Here is a 7398-nt window from a genome sequence, read left to right on the forward strand (position 1 = left end):
CTCTCACACAAGTAATCAACAGGGAGACACCCTTGACTATCTGCCATAGTACGTGGTGGGGTTTTCTTGCCACTTCTTAGGAAAAAGGAAGACAGAGAGGACTCCTCTGAAAGTTTTTCTGGGGCTGTAAGGAGGAGTGCTGTGACCCCTGGCTCCACGGCATGGTGTCAGACTATGATCCTCCTTCTCCTCAACTATAATGTTGCGCCTTTCAGAAGCCAACAGGGACAACTGTGGCCTACTACTTCTGGCCCTGCTGCTACTACCCACTTGCTGGCTCTGGGTCATTCGTTGGGAACCCTCCCATAGCCTTGACATTTATGGGCCTGACAGATACTCTGGGGGCCTGTGTGTTGGTATAGCAATCAGGTATATGCTGGGTTTAATAATTTCAACAACCCCCCCCCAAAAAAATTGGGAGCGTATGGAGAAAAGTCAAATGGAAAATGGATTAGTGAGACCTGACGCTTAATATCACGTTATCATTTACAGCTAATTTGATGCACTACCCTGTGTATTCTTGTACTGATCACATATATGCTGGTTTAATTAAACTGAACAACCCCCAAAATTTAAAAATTGGAACTGTGTGGAGATATAAATAAACAGAAACAAATGATTGACGCCTGACCCCTAATATCACCTTTTCACTCACAGATAATTTTGTGCGCTACCCTGTGTATTGGTGTACTGATTACCTATATGCTAGCTTAATTAAACTGAACAAGCCCCCCCCCCCCCAAATAAAGAACCTGGAATCGTGTGGAGACTGTATGTAGTGTGATATACTGTATGTAATGTGGTATACTGTATGTAGTATGCATACTGGATGTAATGTGAAGTCCTGTGTATAGTGTATAATGCACTGTGGAGACGCTGTGTGGTCCTATTCTGGGGCCACTGTGTGAACATCAGTTGTTGTATAGTGTGCACGATCTGCTCCGATGAAGGGCTAAGGAGGGTTTGTGTTAAGGCTCATGCACACGGCCGTTGCCCGCAATACACGGGCAGTGTGCATCCCACATCACGGATCGCGGACCCATTCACTTCAATGGGTCCGCAATCTGGGAGATGCCGAACGGAGGCACGGATCGGAAGCCCACGGAAGCACTACGGAGTGATTCTGTGGGTTTACTGTACGTACCTCTGCACCGCAAAACATGCACTACTTTTTTGTGGTGCGGACCGTAGGATGCGGATCGCGGACCCCATTCAAGTGAATAGGTCCGCGATCTGCATGCGGCTGCCCCACGGCAATTTGCAGTCCACAGCATGGGCACAGAGCCCTTACGTTCGTGGGCATGAGCCCTTAGTAGGGACTAGGTTAGAATTTAGGTTAGTAGAACTAGTGGTTTAAGGTTAGTGTTAGGAAAGGTTGGGGGGAGTAGTGTTAGTGGGTTAGTAGTAAGGTTGGGGTAGATAGGATTAGTGTTAGTGGAGGTTTAGGTTAATAGGATTAAGGTTAGTTTGGCTCGTGGTTCTGGGTTAGTATGGTTATAGTAAGATTAGTGTTTGTAGGGTTTTTGGGTTAGGGTTAGTGCAGGTTTGATTAAGGTTTGTAGGTTAGGGTTAGTGATAACATTTAGTAACTTAGTTTAGGGTTAAGGTTGTTAGGATTAGTGAGGTTCTTGGGTTAGGGTAAGTAAAGGTTTGAGTGAGTATGGCAAGTTGGTTAGGGTTAATGTTAGTAGGGTTATTGGGGTAGTAGTAAGGATAGAAGACTTAGTGGTGTAGGGTTAGTAGAGTGATTGAGTTAGGGTTAGTATAGTTAAGATTGTCAGGATTAGTGTTAGTGGGGTTTTCGGGTTAGGGTCAGCATTGGTAGGCTTTGGGACAATAGAACTAGAGTTATTAGGATTAGTGAGTTAGATTTAGTAGGGTTGGGTGAGTAGAGACAGTGGGTAAGGCTAATGTCAGTCCGGTTATTGGGTTAGTAGTAAGGTTAGGAGATTTAGTGGTATTAGGGTTCGGTTTGTTAGGGTTAGTGGGGATTTGGGGTTTAGGGTTAGCAGTAGGGATGAGCGAATCGACTTCGGATAAAACATCCAAAGTCGATTCGCATAAAAGTTAGTTTCAATACTGTACGGAGCGAGCGCTCTGTACAGTATTAGAATGTATTGGCTCCGATGAGCCACAGTTATTACTTTGCGAAGTCTCCCGAGACTTCGGGTAATAACTTCAAAAATAAATTTCTACTGTTAAAAACATTTTCCCGAACTTGGGTTCGGTTTCAAGGTACCACTTGGAACAGTAGAAATTAATTTTTGAAGTTATTACCCGAAGTCTCGCGAGACTTCGTGAAGTAATAGCTTTGGCTCATCAGAGCCAATACATTCTAATACTGTACGGAGCGCTCGCCCCGTACAGTATTGAAACAAACTTTTATGCGAACCGACTTCGGATGTTTCATCCAAAGTCAATTCGCTCATCCCTAGTTAGCAGGGTTGGGTTTGGTAGTAAAGTTAGTTATGGCTAAGGTTGGTAGGATTAGTATTAGTGGCTTTTTGGGTTAGGCTTAGAGTTAGTACAGTAAGGGTTAACAGAACTCAAATGAGTTTGGTTAGCGCTTTAAGGTTAGTAGGGTTACAGTTACTAGTGTTAGTGTTAGTAGGGTTACAGTTACTAGGATTAGTGTTAGTAGGGTATTGGGTTGGTGTCTGTAAAGGTTTGGGTGAGTGGGGGATAGGAAGGTTAGTGCTGGTGGAGTTCGGTTAGTAAGGTTAATGGGTTAGAATGATTAGTAGTAATACATTGGTAGAGTTAGTATTAGTATGTTTACTAGGTTAGTAGCATTAGTTTCAGTGGGTTAACGTTAGGATGTATATGTGGAATACGAGTCTACAGGACCCCACCGAGGTGCCGCACACCATCTGCTCGGATCGGAGTGATTTCCCAGCTCCGATTGCTCCTTCTCATGGGCGAAGTGAGGAAGTGAAGTCCTAATGATTAACCGCTGCCGGCCTCATCCGCTAATGAATTATTCAGCGTCTGACAGCATCACCCCTCCCCCATCGGGGGGGCTCATAATCCGTGTAACGTTAACCTCTGGCCCCATCTGGGAGTGAATGAGCGGGGTAAACCTCTCCTCAGACAAAAAATCAAGAAAAATCTATGAAAAACTGGTGGAACACAAGACTCTGTGAACCCCAGAATCCCAGCAACCCCAGGCCACAGGTAGAGGGCGCTGTAGAGACAGCGGTCACCAAGGTCCTTTCTTAGGCCTCTTGCACGCGAACGTCGTGCATCCGTTTCGCACATTCGAGACTGCGATTTGCGTTCCCCAATGCACGGGCGACGTCCTAGCGGCGGCCGGGACGGATCGAGACCCATTTAACTTGAATGGGTCCGTGATCCGTCCGTGCTGCAAAAAAGTTCTATTTTTTTTGCGGTGCGGAGGCACAGACAGAAACACCACGGAAGTTGTCCGTAATGCTTCCGTGGGGTTCAGATCCGTGCTTCCGTTCCGCGTCTCCGTGATTGCGGACCCATTCAAGTGAATGGGTCAGCAGTATGCGGCCCGCAATACGGCTATGGGCACACAATGTTCGTGTGCAAGAGGCCTTACAGGACTCCTTCTCCCTGCGCAATCACGCTCCTGTCATACAGCACCCAAATCTCAGCTTCCTGAACTGCTGCAAGTGGAATATGATATAAAAGGTGCTGGGGGGGGGACTCCTTCCAATAATCAGAACTCATCGTGATCAGACAGAGTAACATGGCAGTGAAAGGGTTAAAGGGAGAAAACGATTATCTCAGTAATTCAGAGCGCAGCTCTGAGGCAGCATAAATATTAATGCTAATACTGTGCAATAATCAGAAGACATGCAGCGTATACCTGGTGCTACATAGGACTGCAGGTGACATCTACTACATTATCTATACTGAGATAGCTATCACTGTGTTATCAGGGGTGTTACATAGGACTGCAGGTGACATCTACTACATTGTCTGTACACAGAGAACTATCACTGTGTTATCAGGGGTGTTACATAGGACTGCAGGTGACATCTACTACATTATCTGTACTCAAAGAGTTACCACTGTGTTATCTGTGGTGTTACATAGGACTGCAGGTGACATCTACTACATTGTCTGTACACAGAGAACTATATGTGTTATCTGTGGTGTTACATAGGACTGCAGGTGACATCTACTACATTATCTGTACTCAAAGAGTTACCACTGTGTTATCTGTGGTGTTACATAGGACTGCAGGTGACATCTACTACATTGTCTGTACACAGAGAACTATATGTGTTATCTGTGGTGTTACATAGGACTGCAGGTGACATCTACTACATTGTCTGTACACAGAGAACTATCACTGTGTTATATGTGGTGTTACATAGGACTGCAGGTAACATCTACTACATTATCTGTACTCAAAGAGTTACCACTGTGTTATCTGTGGTGTTACATAGGACTGCAGATGACATATACTACATTATCTGTACTCAAAGAGTTACCACTGTGTTATCTGGGGTGTTACATAGGACTGCAGGTGACATCTACATTATCTGTACTCAGAGAGTTATCACTGTGTTATCTGTGGTGTTACATAGGACTGCAGGTGACATCTACATTATCTGTACTCAAAGAGTTACCACTGTGTTATCTGTGGTGTTACATAGGACTGCAGGCAACATCTACTACAGTATCTATACTAAGATAGCTATCACTGTGTTATCTGTGGTGTTGCATAGGACTGCAGGTGACATCTACTACATTATCTGTACTCAGAGATATCACTGTGTTATCTGTGGTGTTAAATAGGACTGCAAATGACATTTACTACATTATCTGTACTCAGAAAACTATCACTGTGTTATCTGTTTTGTTACATAGGACTGCAGGTGACATATACTACATTATCTGTACTCAGAGAGTTATCACTGTGTTATCTGTGGTGTTACATAGGACTGCAGGTGACATCTACCACATTATCTGTACTCACAGAGTTATCACTGTGTTATCTGTGGTGTTACATAGGACTGCAGGTGACATCTACTACATTACCTGTACTTAGAGAGTTATCACTGTGTTATCTGTTGTGTTACATAGGACTGCAGATGACATCTACTACATTATCTGTTTTTGGAAAACTATTACTGTTATCTGTGGTGTTACATAGGACTGCAGGTGACATCTACTACATTATCTGTACTCAGAAAACTATTACTCTGTTATATGTGGTGTTACGTAGGACTGCAGGTGACATCTACTACATTACCTATACTTAGAGAGTTATCACTGTTATCTGTGGTGTTACATAGGACTGCAGGTGACATCTACTACATTATCTATACTCAGAGAGTTATCACTGTGTTATCTGTGGTGTTACATAGGACTGCAGGTGACATCTACTACATTATCTATACTCAGAGAGTTGTCACAGTTTTATCTGTGGTGTTACATAGGACTGCAGGTGACATCTACTACATTATCTATACTTAGAGAGTTGTCACAGTTTTATCTGTGGTGTTACATAGGACTGCACATGACACAAAAAGCTCAGTGATACATTTAGCTCTGCTACATAACTAGGCAATGATTAAAATGAAGTCAGCGGCACTCACCTGCACAGCCAGAATTGTAAGGTTCCCAGGGGTCCCCCAGTCTGTATATCCTGATCCTCTGCTATACGACCCTCCTGTGTCGGAGCCCCCCACACACTGTGCACAGTATCCCTGCCACAGCCAGACCAGAGTGTGAATAGGCTGCAAGGATGGACTACAGACACCACAGACCCCCCTCACCGGGCACAGACCCTACATACAGGCATCTATATACACCATGCCCTGACCCCAGACACAGCAGCGTCCTCTATAGCACGTATATGTCCCCTATACATACACTGCCTAGACCCATATATATGCACCGATGTCCATATAACACTACAAAGCCCCTATATATACACGGTGCAGTCCCTCTCACTGTGTAGATACAGGTAATGCACCTACACAATCAGCTCCTAGACATCAGTGGCTGCTCCAGGAAAGCACAGATATAATAGTTCTGAGTATGACTGCACTCATCATCCTTGCACTATCACCCCCAGTGGAGACCATTCACCTGTACTGAGCACCTTCCCCTCCTGCCCCTCAATTCTTCAGCAATAGTCTACTGCCTGCCTGCAGCCTCCAGGACCCAGTGTGCAGGGGTGGTGGATGTCTCCAGCCTGAGCTCCTTCTGCTCCTCTGCTGCAGCCAGAACTCATGGCAGGATGGAGGGTGGAGGACCCACAGCAGCCACTAGAGGGCACTGCCAGAGGCACCGACCAATATGGAAAGTCTGTTTCTCCCCTTTAAGAAGGTAAGTGAAATAAAATATAAAAAATCAGAGACTACAGTGGAATTCTTGCTTTGAAGCCACCTGCTTGCAGATCTATATGAGGGGGCTGGGGTATGGCAGCTGCAGGAGGTTCATTTCTCTTGGTTATTGTTCACCTTCATAAATCCAACAGTCCAAATAGACCCTTTAAGATACTCTGTCCAGAACAGACTGCAGAACCCATGTACACCCCCTTCAGCAGGTTCAGGGTGTAAGCACCTCCACTTCTGCAGCTACTGCTCCAATGCAGCTAATATTTAAAATGAAGCAACTTTGCAAATAGTCCTCTGTCGATTTGTGTATGCAGCTCCAATGCAGATCTATGTGCACAAACTAGTCTGATCCTGCAAGTGTCATGCTCTCTGCCTCCGAATTTGCTCTCGGTGCTCTCATAGGAAGAAGGATATCCTGCGCGGTGGAACATGATGCTCCCTGTGATGTTCATTGTTTTTAATGTTGTTGCTTACATTATTGATACATTTATTTTGTGCTTAGAAAATGTAACAAATCTTATAGCTATTTTATTTCTCTTCCAGGGATATACAGACCATGGAGTGTCCAATGGCTGATCCGTCCCATCCAGAAGGGACATACAGACCATAGAGAGTCCAAGGGCTGGTCCGTCCAATCCAGTAGGGACATACAGACCATAGAGGGTCCAAGGACTGGTCCGTCTCATCCAGTAGGGACATAGAGTCCATAGAGGGTCCAAGGGCTGGCCCATCCCATCCAATAGGGACATACAGACCAGAGAGGGTCCAAGGACTGGTCCGTCTTATCCAGTAGGGACATACAGACCATAGAGGGTCCAAGGGCTGGTCCGTCCAATTCAGTAGGGACATACAGACAAAAGGGGGTCCAAGGACTGGTCCGTCCCATCTAGTAGGGACATAGAGTCCATAGAGGGTCCAAGGGCTGGCCCATCCCATCCAATAGGGACATACAGACCATAGAGGGTCCAAGGACTGGTCCGTCTCATCCAGTAGGGACATACAGACCATAGAGGGTCCAAGGGCTGGTCCGTCCAATTCAGTAGGGACATACAGACAATAGAGGGTCCAAGGACTG

At 45.4% G+C, this 7398-nt stretch overlaps 1 protein-coding gene across 1 annotated transcript in view; it reads right to left on the reverse strand.

Moving 5' to 3' along the window:
- The window catches only part of CASR (calcium sensing receptor), a 165777-nt gene extending 159545 nt beyond the window's left edge, over window positions 1-6232 (reverse strand). The window contains exon 1 of the mRNA XM_044284124.1: window positions 5577-6232. The gene's annotated coding sequence lies outside the window, so the exon portion shown is untranslated. The remainder of the gene's footprint in view (window positions 1-5576) is intronic.
- Window positions 6233-7398: the final 1166 nt, after the last annotated feature.

This window comes from Bufo gargarizans, chromosome 3, assembly GCF_014858855.1.
Source record: "Bufo gargarizans isolate SCDJY-AF-19 chromosome 3, ASM1485885v1, whole genome shotgun sequence".
NCBI lineage: Eukaryota > Metazoa > Chordata > Amphibia > Anura > Bufonidae > Bufo > Bufo gargarizans.